The sequence below is a fragment of the Tamandua tetradactyla genome, chromosome 2, assembly GCF_023851605.1.
Source record: "Tamandua tetradactyla isolate mTamTet1 chromosome 2, mTamTet1.pri, whole genome shotgun sequence".
Lineage (NCBI taxonomy): Eukaryota > Metazoa > Chordata > Mammalia > Pilosa > Myrmecophagidae > Tamandua > Tamandua tetradactyla.
This window is the reverse complement of record NC_135328.1, coordinates 216,435,270-216,451,775: the sequence shown is the minus strand read 5'-3', so window position 1 is coordinate 216,451,775 and position 16,506 is coordinate 216,435,270. Positions and strand designations below refer to the sequence as shown.

General features: G+C 43.4%; 1 long non-coding RNA gene and 2 pseudogenes across 1 annotated transcript; 2 read left to right on the top strand and 1 right to left on the bottom strand.

The window, feature by feature from the left end:
* Positions 1-810: 810 nt before the first annotated feature.
* LOC143658693 (homocysteine-responsive endoplasmic reticulum-resident ubiquitin-like domain member 2 protein pseudogene) lies at positions 811-1,911 on the top strand (annotated as a pseudogene).
* Positions 1,912-4,324: 2,413 nt separating this feature from the next.
* LOC143664696 (uncharacterized) lies at positions 4,325-11,583 on the bottom strand. Its single transcript, XR_013166575.1, has 3 exons — positions 11,497-11,583; positions 10,583-10,756; positions 4,325-4,453 (listed from the first exon to the last, which is right to left on the bottom strand). It is a non-coding gene; the product is annotated as an uncharacterized LOC143664696 (long non-coding RNA).
* Positions 11,584-13,439: 1,856 nt separating this feature from the next.
* LOC143658687 (rRNA N(6)-adenosine-methyltransferase METTL5-like) lies at positions 13,440-14,044 on the top strand (annotated as a pseudogene).
* Positions 14,045-16,506: the final 2,462 nt, after the last annotated feature.

Genomic DNA, 16,506 nt, shown 5'->3' with positions numbered 1-16,506 from the left:
CAGCAAATGCCATTCATTAAATCAAAATTGGCAGGGGGAGTGCCCCACAAACACAGATCTATTTGCGCAAGCTGACCAGTACACATTACAGTTTTAAAAATGAAGGTTATATACTACATGTTATAAGTCCCAACCAGGCAGTGTCAAAATGACATCTATTTCTTTGCTTGCTCCGTGATCATACCCCTTGGTGGTGTTACAGGTCTAGTGGCATTTGGCTTCTTTTTCTCCACAGGCTTTAAAATCAAGCTTGGACCCTCTCACTTTCAGCAGCCGTTGGATGATGCTGTCGATGTTGAGTTTATCTATGTCCGCCATCGCCTTCCCACCACCGACCCTCCCGCAGCGGCGCCGCCACCTTCTCGCGCCCGGGACCCACCCCTCCTTTCCCACGCCACGAGCACGCAGGTGGTGGTGGCGGCGGTGGCAGCAGGCGCGCGGGTCCCCCCTAGCTGCCCCGCTCCCTGCTTCCTCCTTCTCTCCCCACTGGAACCACAATATATACTTGGTTTTGCATTGAAGGTTTTTTTTTGCGCTTGGTTTGTCAGCAATTCCTCACCAACTAAGTCTCGGATCTCATATAGAGGGTACAAATCTACTTGGGGATCTATTAAAAGCTAGGCCGGGAGTCCAGCCCTGCCCAGGGAGTTAGGTGGGACCATGCCCTTCAGCCAGCTTCTCCTTACTTCCACTCACCCATGCAGCCTAGTGAGACCCAGGACTGCCCGTGGCTGCTGCCACCTAGCAGCAGGGAGTGGCCTCTGCAGATGATCCCTAGCTGGGCTGTGTGTCCAGTGGTCTTGCCCTGGCATGGAGAGCTGTGGTGGCAGCCCTGAAGCCTTCCCTCAGTTGACTAACAATCAGAGATTGGTGTGTTTGGGCAGACTGCTTCCAGATACCCTGCAGCTGAATGCTGTTCTCAGAAAAAGCCCAGATCATTCAGGATCACAGCTCCATCATTCAGTCAGGAAACCCTGACTACAGCTGCCAGTTCATCCCAGAAGGACTGAGGCAACATACCCTTCCGCAAGCACAAACTCACCCTGCAGAGAGCCATCAGGTCCCATAGGTGATGCAAGAAAATATAGACAATAAATTTCCTGGGCAGGCTGGTCTGGTTGAATTCCCAGCGCATCCTGCTTTCAGCCCACTGCAGACGCTGTGATGGCCACAGATGTATGCTCATCAGTACCATATGCATTATCAAGCTGCAGTTTCAGCTCAGTCCACATCAAATGCCAACCCACCGCAGCCTATTGATTCACAGCCTCTAAATATGGTGCATGTTACTGGAGAAGAACCACCACCTGTTCTAAATACAGTGGCCAAAGAAAATCAACCATGAATGAGAATGTTCACATGAATGCACAGGGAGGTCCAGTGTCCAGCGCTTAACAAAGAAGACTGCAATCAAGACTGGCCAGACTGGAGTCACACGTTCTCCCGAGCTGCAGTGCTCTTCGGTATTATATACTTTTATTCTTCTTTAGTTGGTTTATCATGGTAATGGGAGCCATGCTACTGGTTTATTTACACCAAGCTGCATGGTTTCCTTTTAGGCTACAAGGAGGTCAGCAATAGGCTCCCAGCAATAATGTGGAAGCAAACAATGATGGGCAAAATGTAAACAATCTAGAACTTGAAGAAATGGAGCATCTTATGGATGATGGGCTGGAAGATGAGCGTGGAAAAGATGCAGGAGAAGATGCCAGTGCAATTCAAACGTCTGAATTAATGGCTTCAGCTTGGGATTTTATCACCACCTTCTTCGTTAATACCAGACGGACCTTCCCAGGTTGCCAATTAGACCTGAAAAACTGCCAGCTGCAAAGGAGGGTTTGACCTGAGGAAATTGTTTTAAATAACAGTGCAATTTGAAGAAAAATTATAACTTTCTTTTTTTATTCATGGGCAGGCACCAGGAATTGAAAGTTAAAAAATTATAACTTTCTTTTGATCATCATGTACAGAGGTGTTTTTGTTTCTTTAAACTTCTCATGCGTATGAATATTTTAAGTACAAATGGACAACTAAATGTGTGATTTTTTTTTTTTAGGATTCTAACAAAATATAGAGAAACAATATTGGCCTTCCAGGTTTAATTCATTTCAATTATGTATATTATACCCAGACAGACCTGTTTGTGTGCCTTATTTCTTTAAAGAGCTGCTTTACAAATAAATTTCTATAGCTAGTAGCCCAGCCCATTAATGTAAAATTTGAATAAAAATATCTATTTTTTGTGAATTATCCTGAAACTTTTAAACAGAATGACCTCATGGTATTTTTTTTTTTTTTTTGCATGGGCAGGTACCGGGAATCGAACCCAGGTCCCGGTCATGGCAGGTGAGAATTCTGCCTGCTGAGCCACCACCGTCCATCCAACCTCATAGTTTTTAATAAAGACTGTTATTTACTTAAAATATGCTAGTGGCATCTTGCCCAGCCCTAAAACAATAAACTTCTCAATAATCTTAATTTTTAAATTTGAATAAATAATGGAAACTTCCTATTCTAATGGTGTGAATCCCACCAATTGGAATTAATATCTTAAGAAAAAAGGCAGCTCTTCAGTACAGTGATAAAAAGTATTTACTACAGTAAGTACTTTTATAAAATAAGATATGTTGGAAATTATACCCTGAAATTTTGTAAATAATAGGTCAATTATGGGGTGTAAGAGTGGTTCAGTGGTAGAATGCTCACCTTCCATGTGGAAGACCCGGGTTTGACTCCAGACCATGCACACACCCCCTCCCCCCCAAAAAAGAAAAGGTCATTTATGAAAAACAAAAACCAACCTACTTCGGGGCACATGGGTACTTCAGTGTCAGAACACCTGCCTGTCACACAGAAGACCCAGGCTCAATTCTTGGACCAAAATAAAATAAAATAAATATGATAAAAATATGAAAAAAACCACACCTCAACAGTAGGCTCCAAAGTCAGGAGACACCCCAACATATACTGAGAATAAACTCAGACTGGTGCTCACAGAGAGAAAATTTAAAAAGTAAAGTAAAATAAGATAAAAAATAAAAAAATCAGGGGGTGTGAGGGTAGTTCAGTGGTAGAATTCTCACCACCATGTGGGAGACCTGGGTTCGATTCCCGGCCCATGCACTTCCCCAAAACCAACAAACCAACAAAACAAACAAACAAAAATTCAACGAATGGTGCTGCATTAACGGGATACTCATAGAAAAAGAATGAAATGTGACCCCCCACCGTACAGCATACAATAAAAAAAAATAATAAAAAATAAAAACAATAAAATATATAAATATATAAAATATATATAAATGAAAGTAAAAATAACAATAATACTTTTGATAAAAAACCATACACGGAAAGAATATATTTTAAAAAGAAGAGGAAGAAAAGAAAAAAAAAACCTAGGGAGCTGGGATGTTTGCCAGCCTGCACTTACCACCTCTGACCAGCAGGTGGTGCCCCCGAGCCACCTCCTCCCCACAGCCCAGCCCCTCCCTTGCAGGGAGCAGACCACAGAGGCTAAGGGAACAGCTGACCTGCCGCGCCCAGCACCTGAAGGGATGGATATTCGCAGCACCTGGCTGGATGTCTGCTCCCAGAGCCTGGGGGTGCGGCTCTTCACAGCGGTCAGCCCGGCTGACCTGCCGGTGCTTCCAGCTGCGGAGCTGCTTGGGGACGCCTCCATAGCTAGCAGCTGGGGCCAGCTTGAGTGGTGGGACGGTCAGTTTTCTCTGATCGGCACCTCCCCTTACGCCGCAGCCCCTGTCGGGGGTCACGGCCAATCTGAACCACGCTGCTCTCCCCATCGCGATCCCGCCCATCTCTCTCCTCCCAAAGAAACCCTGGAGACCCTCTTCGATGGCTCCCCCCCACTCCCCCCGCCCCCACCCCCGCCCCAGGACTGCAGTCCTGGTCATTCTCTTACCGCCCCCATCGTGTCCCACGGAGCAGAGGTGAATTATTCAGTCCACCCGCTCCACCACCTTCCCAGAAGCTACAATCATTAACTTTTTAACTGAGGTTTTTACATATTGAAAATGACAGAATTGATCATTTATCTCATCGGGAACACCCTTGTGTAAATGTCACCTCAATCAAAAGTATGGCCCCTCTGTAGCAAGTGGCTTGTGCTCTCTTCTGGTCACTTTGTTCCCCCAAGAACAAGTTTTAGTAAAACCACTACAGAATATTTTAAATATGTCCCAGAATCTGGAACAAATGCTAGGGAATAAACACCAAACATAATGGCATACAGGGCTCTGAAGTGTATAATGTTAAACAACTTTTCATTTGTCTCATTAAATCTATCTATTATCCAATTCAGGCAAAAATTGTAGTAAAATATGACACGAGTGGCTCATAAAATGGGAGTAGCTGTACTTTTTGAATCTTGTTCACATCGCCTTCTATGCTTATATAATACGGAGATGTCCTGGTTGGGCTCCCTGGAGATTACCAGCTGGTGGTTCCAAATTTGCAAGAAAAACAAACATGTAAATCTCGTCCAGGTCCTGTCACTAATAGAAACAGGACATTCATATGCTGGGCTGGCTTGAACTGTATGTATCCAGAAAGACATGTTCTTAAAGTTAAGCCATTCCTGTGGTTGTAAACCCATTGTAAGTAGGACTTCTTGGTAACACTTCTTCAGTTAAGGTGTCACCCACCTCAATTGGGATGTGTCTTAATCCTATTACTAGAATCTTTATAAGTGAAATGAAATTCAGACACAGAGAGAAAGTCATGGAAGCAAGAAGCTGAAATCAATAAAACCTGGAAGAGAAGGGAGAGAATAGCAGACGCTTGCCATATGGCAGAGGAGCCAAGGATCGCTGGCAGCTGGTCTTTGGGAAGGAATCTTGATGATGCCTTGATTTGGACATTTTCCTGGCCTCAAAACCATGAGCAAAGACATTCCCATTGTTTATCCTGTTAGGTTGGGGGAACGGGGAGGGGCACTGCAACTGGAGCTGTGGAGGCTGTGTCGCCCCTCCCAGCATGACTTCCGGAACTAATGACCCGCCTCTTCCGGATGTCACCTGACCTCCATCCTTAAAAGCTGCCCATGCCGAAGCCCACGCGCGCACTCACCTCCCACCATCGTGGGTTCAGTGAGTTCTGCCCGGGAGCACAGAAATAACCCTCCCCCACTTTAAATTTCCTGGTGTACCTTTCTTCTTTCTCACCCTTTCGCCTCCTAAACCTTTCATGTCCCAACCCATTTCATGGCACTTCTTTAAGCAGCCTAAGAAATGAAAACATAATAGATTATAAAGAAATAGCATATGATGTGTGTTTTGGTTTGTTAAATGCTGCCGGAATACAATATACCAGAAATGGAGTGGCTTTTAAAAAGGGAATTTATTAAGTTACAAGTTTACAGTTCTAAGCTATAGAAGTGCCCAAACTAAGGCAATCTGAAAAAGATTCCTTAACTCAAGAAAGGCCGATGTCTGTCACATGGGAAGGCCTTGGCTTGTGCCTGCTGGTCTTTCTTCTCAGTTCCATTGTTTCCAGCTTCTGATGCCAGTGGTTTCCTCTCTAAGCATCTGTGAGCCTTCATTTAGCTCCTCTGGGACACAACTCTGGGTTCTGCCTTGCCTAGCATCTCATGGGAAGGCACATGGTGATGTCTGCTGAGCTCTGCATCTCCAAACGTCTGTCTCTTCTCTCAGTGCTGGCTCTCCAAGCACCTTCAAATGTCTGAGTCTTCATCAACTCTGAAGCATCTCTGTCTCCTGGGGCTTCTACATTTCCAAACAACTGTGTCTGCATTTGCCTCTGAGGTTTCTCCAAAATGTTTCCCCTTTTAAAGGACTCCAGCACACTAAGCAAGGCCCACATCTCCATCTAATAAAAAAGATCTCACCTACAACTCGGTGTGTCACACTCCATGGAAACAATCCAAACAAAGTTTCCACCCTAAACAAAAGGTCTGCCTGCAGAGTATTGGATTAAGGAAACTTGGCTTTTCTGAGGATACGTAACAATTTCAAAGCAGCACAATATGCAATTAAAATGGAGAAAAAATAAAGTCAGATCCTTCTAGGATAAGTGTGCAAGTGTTTTAAAATTTCATAGTAAACAAATATCTAAGTGAGATTTTTCCCGTATTTCCAAACAGAATAATGTTGAACACATCTTATAATGAACTATTATATTTGACCTCCCTTTCTGAAAATGCAGTTACAAAAACTGAGTTGTGGATCTTCTCTTTTTAAAAATCTTCCCCTCTTAACACAAACCTCTTTCTGCAATGGGTCTAGACAATTTGGCACACTAAGGTAGCATCACCCAGGAAGATTCGTGGAGGGAAGGCACATCCTCCCCACCACCTCTCCCACTTTTTTTTTTTAAATAACTTGAACTTTTAACGTCAAAATATAAAGTCTTGTAAGGTCTAAAAATTCGCAAAATAAGGCAGCTTTATGCTGTAAACGCATTAGTCTTTGTCGAAGGTCACATTTTTCTGTCCTCTGCTGCTCTCAGCTGTCAGCATCTTCTTTAGAGATCAGCTTTTTGTCCTTAGTGACACCTTGCACGGGGCTCTTTGGCCGTTTGGGGATGGTTTGCAGCCTGGATGTGCAACACTGTCAAACAGGAGCCCCGCTGTTGTTTCGAGGCTGGAATGTGCCGCGCTCAGTCCTTGTGTTTCCGCACCCCCAAGGCCATCCCGGAGCCCCTCCCCCAACACCAGACATTAGTTTTGCCCCTTTTAGAACTTGATAAAGAATCCTTATTCTCTGCGTCCTTCCTTGCTTGGCTTCCTTCCTTCCACATGTTGTGAGATGAATGAATGAATTTATTATTATTTTTTGCCTGTAGGAAGCCATAGCGAATTGACTGCATTTCGTGAAGATGCCACCATTTATTCACCCATTGTGCTGTTAATGGATATGTGGTTGTTTCTAGATTTGGGGTATAATGAATAATGCTGAACTGCTTTTTTTTTTTTTGTATGCTGTATGGTGGGGGTCATATTTCATTTTTTTTTTCTCATGTGACTATCTCGTTATTGCAGTACCATTTGTTTATTTTTATTATTTTGGGAGCATGTGGAAGTGCATGGCTGGGGAATCGAACCCAGGTCTCCCACATGGCAGGCAAGAATTCTACCACGGAACTACTTTTGCACTCCCCCTCCCCCTCCAGCCCGCCTTGTGGTACCCAAAATTGCAACTTCCTCTTGGGGACATGCCAGTAACAGAATAGCTAGGTCATAGTGCCTGCATATATTCAATTTTAGCAGATACAGACAGTTTTCTAAAGTGTGGGACCAATGTCATCTACTCCCACTAGCAGAGTTTTAAATCTTGCTCATATTTAGTGTTGTCACCCTTCAATTTTTTGCCATTCGGGCAAGGATGAGTTGTGTAGTGGAATCTCATTGTGGTTTTAATTTTCATTTACCTTGTAACTAAGGAAGTTGTATCTTTTCATAAGTAATTGGCCATCTGGAAACCCTCTCTTGTAAAGTGCCTCCAGTCTTTGCCTGTTTGCCTATGGGCTGTTAAATTTTTCTCTTACTGATTTGTAACAGTTCTTTACTTATTTTCGATGTGAGTCCTTCATTGGTTGTAAGTAGTGAAAATACCTTCTTCCACGCTGGGGCTTGCCTTTTTACATGGTGTCGTTTGATGAACCAGTTTCTAATTTTAATGTAGATTAGCTTGTCGATCTTTTTCCTTATGTCCCATTTAAGAAATTTTCCCTATCCCTCCATTTTTTTGTGTTTTTTAACTTCCCTTAATATTTTTCTTTATTGAGTTGTAATTCACATAACAAAATTAATCGTCTTGAAGCATACAATCCAGTGGCATTTAGTACAATCACAATGTTGTACAAACTCTATCTATATCAAGTTCCGAACAAGCTCATCCTCAAAAGAAATCTCCATAGCCACTAAGCAGCCACTCCCCTTTCTCCTCTGCCACCAGCCCCTGGCAACTTCTAATTTGCTTTCTGTCTGTATGGATTTCCCTATTCTGGACATTTCATATAATTGGAGTCCAACAGTGTGTGACTTTCTGTGTCTGGCTTCTTTCATTTAGTATGTTTTTGAGGTTCAGTCCATCTACACTGTAGCATGTATCAGTTCTTCATTCTTTTTCATGACCAAATAATATTCCATCATTTGGGTATACCACAATTTAAGAAAAACTTTTAATTCTGAAATAATTTCCAGCGTACAAGAAAGTTATGTTTCATACATAATACAAAAAATAATACAGGTCGGGCCATGGCAGCTCAGCAGGCAGAGTTCTTACCTGCCGTGCCCGAGACCCGGGTTTGATTCCTGGTGCCTACCCATGAAAAAAAGAAACAAAACAACTAAAAAACCAGAACTCCAATATATCCCATACCCAGATATCCAAATTCACCAACTGTAAACATGTTGCCACATTTGTTAGGATGTGCTACAATTTCTTAAATCCATTTATCTGTTGCTGGACATTTAGGTTGTTTTTACCATGTGGCTGTTTTAACTAATGCTGTTATGAACATGTGTGCAGAGGTATTTGTCTGATACCTATTTTCAGTTATTTGGGGTAATTCCCAGGAGTGGAATTGCTGGTTCATATATAATCCTCTGTTAAGATACTGAGGAGGTGCCAAACTATTTTCACAAGGGCCGTACCATTTTATATTCCCGCCAGCAATGGGAGGACCTGTTTTACTGCAATCTTGTCAACACTTGTTATATTCTGTATTTTATTTTTGGGGTGCATGGTCTGGGAATCAAATCTGGGTCTCCTGCATGGAAGGCAAGCGTTCTACCATTGAACCACCCATGTACCCTATTTTCTGTATTTTTAAAAAACATAATACAGAAATCTGATTGAGTTTTTTTCTTGATGTCAGAGCTAAGAATCCACTGCCAAATCCAAGGTCATAAAGATCTACCCCGATGCTTTCGTCTAAGAGTTTTACATCTCTCAATAAGTTTTTATTGGAGCCATTCATAGACATTGGATGTTTTCTGATGTCATTATAAATGGTATTTTTTTTTTAAATAGAGTTTTGAACCTAGAATAGTTTTAGATTTACAGAAAAGTGACTAAGATAGTACAAAGTTCCTTTAAGTATATCATTTTTAAAAGTTTAAAAATTAAAAAATTAATTTTTAGAGGGTAATTCCTATTATATAGAACTACAACAATGTTTATATTAAATTTGTATAAATGCTTGTTAATTGTAATAACTTACCTGTAGATCTTTTTGGGTTTTTCTGTACATAATTATGTCATCTGTGAGTAAGACAGTTTTATTTCAACCCCTAAATCTCTTTCCCCCTTTACTGCTCTGGACAGGATCCCTAGGAAAATTTTAATTTAAGTGACAGAAGCAGGCATCCTCATCTCTTTTCCAGTCTCCGGAAAAATTTTAATATTTCACATTAACTATAATGTTTACCATATTTTTTATCAGATTGGGGAAATTCCTTTTTTTATCCCCTGGTTTCTAAGAACATTTCTGTGAGGGGGTTTTGATTTTCTCTTTTGGAAGGTGTTTGGTGGTTTGGAGCTGTTACGTACCCTGGAAAAGGCCATGTTCTTTTAATCCATTCTGTGGGTGCAGACCTGATGTGGGTGGGACCTTTTGGTTAGTTTGTTTCAATGAGATGTTTCAACTGAGATCCTTTACTGGAGTCCTTTATGAGAAGATAAAAGGCAGAAACATGGAGAGAGATAGAATTCAGAGAGAAATGCCCTAGAGATGCTAATAGAGGACCCACAGATGTTCAGAGAGACAGCCACCGAAACCAGGAGCTGAAAACAATGCATCTCAGGAATGAAGGATGAGCAGATGCCTGCCATGTGCCTTTCCATGTGACACAGGAACCCCAGATGCCAGCAGCCTTTTTTCAGAGAAGGTATCTTTCTCTTGATGCCTAATTTGGACATTTTCATGGCCTTTGAACTGTAAATTTATAATTGGACAAATCCCTATTATAAAAACCAACCCATTTCTGGTATATTGTATTCTGGTAACTTTAGCAAACTGAAACAAAAGGTGAATTTTTCAATACATTTTCCAGCACATATTGAAATGCTTCTATTGTTTTTTTCCCCTCTGTTTTTGTTACACTGAAGTTTTGATGTAATTTATAATCCATTCAAAGTATGCAATCAGTGGTTCACAGTATCATCACATAGTTATGCCTTTATCACCAGGATCATTTTTAGAACATTTACATTATTCCAGAAAAAGAACTAAAAAAGAAAAAGAAACCCCCAAACATTCCATACCCCTGAACACCTTCCCTTCTTACTGACCACTAGTATCGTACTATACCCAATTTTAAGACTTACAATGGTGGTAGGTTAACTAAGATAGTGTAGGATTGTCAGAGATAGATTTATAGATCTATGGAACAAAACAGACCATACAAGCATGGGCAACTGACTTTTTTGTTTTTGAATATAGTTTTACTATCATTACCAAAGATCAGAGCTACTGGATTACAGTTCAAGAACATCAGGGATCTCCTTCTAGCTATCCTCATACCCCAGACACTAAAAAGAAGTGTCTATAAAGTGAGTCAGTAGCCACAGTCATTTGTTAAATCCTAATTTTTCAGTCGTACCTCCTCCGTTTCATCTGAGCTTTCTCGCAATCTTCAGAGATAGCTGGGCAGTGACCATTTAACTTCTTCATGATGGAAAGAAGTGTTGACATTATAGGGTAGAGGAATGAGACTGGTGGATGTTCTAGAAACTTTTGGCTTATCTGGCATAGGATCAACCTGTAGATTAGGTTTCTGAAAAAATAAACTTATTAAGAAAAACTTTTATAGAGATTTAGATAGAGCCCAGGGTATTCTTTATGGTTTTCATGAATACTGTTGGCTGGGACTTGGCATACTGTGCTAGTTTGCAATATCTGGCTGAAGCTTGCATAAGAGTAACCTTCAGAATGACATTGATTTTTAAATGTTAGATAAACTTTGCATTCCTGGGACAAACCCAACTGCTGATGATATGTTTTCCTTTTTATATATTACTTCCTTGGTGCTCTTTGATGCCTTCACATAGATTTTCCAAAAGATAGTTTGTCTGTCCAGCATTTCTAGTTTTCTCAGTGGAAGGACTGGTATAAAATGAGCTAGCCTGCTTTGGCTAACGTGGAGAAATCTTAAAGATTTAAAAATTTTTGTGTGTGCGTTATAGTCCCTCTTTTTAACTTCTAGATCAAGAGGGCTGAGCTTTGTCTGGGCACAAAGTAAAGGGCCCTGTTTCTGGATGCCGAGGCCCACCTGCAGGCCCAAAGATGACTGTCCACCCGAGGGGGCCTTGCCTGCCCACTCTTGGCTGGTTGACCACATTGCACCTTTGACCCCTCTCCTCGGTGCTGTTGGCAGCCAGCCCTGGCCACACCAAGGCTCCACTAAGAGCTCAGAAAAGGCCCAGCAATCGTGCATTTCGTGACCATGTTAGCTGCTTATCTAGCTCCCCTGCCACCACCTCTGTTCCTGGTGTCTTTGGTGAATTGTTGACTTACTGCTCAATTCTTTGAAGTCAGATCCAGTTTTCAGCAGCTCCCAGGTTAATTCAGCTTGGCCGTGCCCTAGGTTCTTGTCCAGGCTGCAGATGTCCATGTCATAATCCCTGGAACCTGCGAATGTTACCTCATATGGAGCTCGCAGGTGTGGTTGTTAAGGCTTTTTAAAGTGGGGAGACCTTCCTGGATTGTCCAGCTGGGCCCTAAATGTAACCTCAGGAAGAGGTGCTCACAAGAGGCAAGAAGAGAGTGGAGGACATGGGAGACATGGTGACGGAAGCAAGAGATTGGAGGGATTTGAGGAATATGTCCTCAGTCAAGGAATGAACTAGAAAAAGATAAGGAAGTGGATTATCTGCTCAGAGCTTCCGGAAGGAACCAGGCCTGCCAACACTTCGACTTTAGCCCATTGAAAATGATTTCTGGTTTCTGATCTCCAGAATGGTGAGGAGAAATCTGGGAAATTTTAAACACTAAGTTGGTGGGAACTTGTTACAGTAGCATCAGGGAAGGAGTGCCAGCGTTCTCCTTGTATAGCCAGCCCTTTCCTTGCATAGCCAGCCCTCTCCTCGTATAACCAGCCCGCTCCTTGTACAACCAGCCCTCTCCTTGTACAACCAGCCCTCTCCTTGTACAACCAGCCCGCTCCTTGTACAACCAGCCCGCTCCTTGTATAACCAGCCCTCTCCTTGTACAGCCAGCCCTCTCCTTGTACAGCCAGCCCTCTCCTTGTACAGCCAGCCCTCTTCTTGTCTAACCAGCCCGCTCCTTGTACAACCAGCCTGCTCCTTGTACAACCAGCCCGCTCCTTGTACAACCAGCCCTCTCCTTGTATAACCAGTTCCTTAGGCATGAAAAGGCCAGGGTAGGACTCAATGGTGATTGGGAATTGCTTATTGACCAGTTACGAGTGGAATTGAAAGACGCAGACACGCCCTCCAGAAGTAAACTGAGAGTGGGGTACAGCAAAGGGATAGAAACAAAACTCTGGCCCACTGAAGACCCAGAAGATCTGGTCAACAGAAGGTACACCTGGATGTCCCGTTCCAACGCCCCTCCTTGTGGTACATTTATGTGGAGAAGGAAGCACGAGGCATTGATGTTAGATAGAGCTGAAAATATTTTTAGGTGTTTGGTTCCTCTTTTGCTTATGCCTAGATAATTAATAGAGAAGAGAATTTGGGTCTGGGGTGTTTTTGATGTGGGTTCACGGTCCACAGCAAGGGAGAAGGGGATGGATGTGAAGGAAGGAAATAGCTGCTGTGCAACACATCTAAGTGACAGGTATTGGACTCCAGAAGGACACATGAGACTGGAGAGTCTCTAAAGACCCAGGAGGATGGTGAGAGAAACCAGGGGTGTCCTCGCTGAACTGGGGCTGGGTGAAGCTGAGTATTCTGCAAGTAGGTTATTGACACCATAAGTCAGTTATGTTAATCCTCCATGCACAGGGACATGGCCGAAAATCATAAAGGAAATGGAACACATTTCAACTGTACCCCTTCTTTTTATGCTCATAATCCGAAGAAGTGCAGTCATCTCATTTCCGGCCAAAGAGATTGAAACCAGTAAATAGAGGGAAAGCATTTCTGGCCTGGGCTGAGTTGCCGGCTGCCTCCTGAGATCCAATGCCTTTTAAAACTTGGGAATCCATAGTTTTAAAAAGAAGGAAAAAAGGGCAGGCCAACGTGGCTCAGCAGGCAGAGTTCTTGCCTGCTATGTCAGACACCCGGGTTCGATTCCCAGTGCTTATTCATGTAACAACAACAAAAAACAAACAAACAAACAAAAAAACACTCACGCACACACAAAGAAAAAAAGGAAAAAATAGTGAAGAAATTAAGGCTCACGGAAGCAGCGAGTAGCCTGCACCGTGGATTGAAAAGTACAAACTACTTCTAGAACCATGTCCAAGCGGCTGCACACTGCAGCATTTTCCCTCTATGCGCTCTATAACACACGATGACACAGAAAATGAAGTGGTTGCAGAGCTGGGACAAGGTTACAGAGGGCTGAGCCTCGGGGCCGCAATCCCAGAAGCAGGCTGAAATTTGACACAGGCGAGGAGGCAATGGAAATAGTTCACAGGACTAGGGGAGAATTGGAGTTAAGCGTGGACATGGCTCAGCGTGGTGTGCGCTCATATCTAACAAAATGCCCAGGTCATTCGAAACCGAAATGATGAATCCTTCCTTTGGAACCAAGCATATGAAGGGACAGATATATGTCTGTCCACATGGCTGCTTTGGAAATCCCAAGGACAGCAGTATATTCTTTACATGAATCCTCATTGAGAGGAGGTATTCAAAAGAACTCTGCAGAATGGAAAATCAAAATAGGTATTATTGCCGAGCAGAGAGAGGACCTCCCAGCCTCGTACAAATCCCATAAAAAGAAATCAGTGGGGCAGGCCATGGTGGCTCAGCAGGCAAGAATGCTTGCCTGCCATGCCAGAGGACCCGGGTTCGATTTCCGGTACCTGCCCATGTTAAAAAAAAAAAAAAAATCAGCGGATGTTGACATTTACCTAATTGGGTATTCTTTTTAGAAACCTCTAAAGATAAAAGCAGCTTAAAATTTAAGTAAAATGAATAAAACATTTTACTGAAAAAGAACAACAACTAAATCCCCAGCAAATAGAAAGGCAGGAAATGAGGGCAGCAGCCGACAAAACCCAAGGGGCAACAGCTGGCACACTGTGCTAGAAGCATAACTATAAAAGTCAGTCTATGGACACTGATAGGCAGCCCAGGCCTCCTCCAAGACCTGCTGACCTCCTTACGGCCCAGCAACGCAGGGCTTCTCCTGGGACCCTGTGGCAGCACCCAGATTGCCCTCTGTTCTGAGTGCCATGCCCTGGCCTGGTGGATGTTAATTAAATCAGAATGTCACTCACGAACATGGGCGTGCATTGCTTTCATAAATGAGTAAACCTGACAGTGTTTTTTTTTTTTTCCTACTCAATAGCTGATATAAGCAATCCAAAAGCCAATGGGGATTGTTTCATGTTGGCAGAACAGTTATATAGTCGTGGGCTCAGGATGCATCAGTACATTAAAATGCAGGATGATAATTGCTATTTGCATTAGCGGGCTTCAGTCAGTAAGAAAAGTTTAATTACATTCGACTTTATTTGAGAAAGCAGGCCAGACTATGATACATTTTAGAAGTTTTAATCCAAAATGAATTAAAGGTCTTGGTGGTTATAAGGATAGAGCTTTTAGCCCTCTAGAAAACCCACTTGTTCAGAATGACTCATTCTCCAGAATTCCAGAAGTTGGTGTTTTTACATGAAACAGAACAATGGCCTGTCTGTATTGCTTACTGACAAAGTGTGCATATTCTTGCGTTGCCAGACTCATTTTTCATACCAGTCCTGTGCAAACCTGAGCACTGGCTCACCTGGGCTGATCATGCCTCCCTGCTCACCTGGGCTGACTATGCCTCCCCACTCACCTGTGTTGACCATTGCCTTCCTGTTCACCTGGGCCAACTATGTCCCCAGGCCTTCTTCATTTTCTTTGCCTCAGTGGGCGTCTGTTATGGAGCTGGGGTGGCACCAAGGAAGAACAAAAGCTCCTTTCTCATTTTTGACATTATGTTGTGATGATAATGACATACTTGTCAACTCATCTCAGCCATTGAAGTCATGGGCCCTTGAAAAACAGGAGTTGGTAATAAAAGACAACCCGATGAGCTGGAGATGTAGTTGGATGGAGGCAAACGGAAGTTCAGAAAAAAACCAATCAAAGCAAGCGTCATGCTTCACAAATAGAAGGAGAAAACTCAGGTAAAAGGTCAATGGAAGATTTTAGAGGTGGAGAAGACGATGAGTTAGAAATTAGGCAACGTTAAGTATTGTGTCTATTATGTCATCGGTTGTCGTTGGGTGTGTGCTATGCAAAGCAGAAGTCGACCCTTTCTTTCCAGTGGCAGATGGCTGAGGCTCAGAGAACCCATCTGATCTGTTTGTTAACTTATTTACTCACTTAACCCACCTATTCTCAACATTAGCCATCTGCATGGGCCACTGGCCAGCCCAGGCTCTTGCCAAGTCAAAGTTGTGGAAAACCAGGCTAAGGCCTCAGAAAGGTTGTAGGGGACCTCGACAGGTGGTTGCTAAAATTAGACTCCCAAAGGTATCAGGTCACTTTCTAGGAAAGCTCACCAGGCAATGAAAGCAACAGGACTCTCTTGATGACCTCCAAACACTAACCACAGGATGGTGGAGCCCCGAGAGAGGGCAGATTTGGGGAGTGTCGGGAGCTGTGGAAGCTCAATTTCCCCATCATGGGCTCCACGTGCTCCCTCTTGGAGCCACTGCCCTTGAGGGTCTGTTCCTATCTCCTCCGACTTCCCTAGGCCCTCTCTTTCCTCCCTCTCTGGGCTGTTTCCCCTGCCCCACGGCTCAGGCTGACCTCAGGGGCCCTTTTCACTCGGGCTCCACCTTGCACAGGCTGATCAACGTCTCCGTGACTTCCATCTGCACCACAGCCCTGTTTCTTGCCATATTGATGGCAGGGGCTCCAGGCCAATCTTGGGGTTGATGCCCAGCCTTGTACGCCTTGTAGAGGTGGGGGTCGGATGGGAGCTGCCAGCTGCCTCTTTGGGCATGGCTGTGGGCACGGCAGGCAGGGTTTGACTGACAGAGCAAAGGCTGAAGAGGGGACAATTTCTGAAAGTGTAGGCAAGAGTTCCATGAGTTGGAGAAAAAGAGTCCTTTGTTTTTATCTCCAGTTCCCTTACTAACTAGCTGGGTGATGATGGGAAGTCAGTTCCTTTTTCCAGAAAATGAGTGGATCAAATAGATAATAATGCCATTTGCCACATGCCAGACCCTGCTCCAAGCATTGCACACAAATTTACTGTTGAATCCCACTGAGGGAGGTACTGTCATCAACCCTTCTTAAGGATGGGAACACCAAGACACAGAGAGGTTGAGTGAACTACCCAAAGTAAGTGGCAGAATTTGAGAATCCTTGCTCCTAACCATGCTTTGAGATCCTTTCA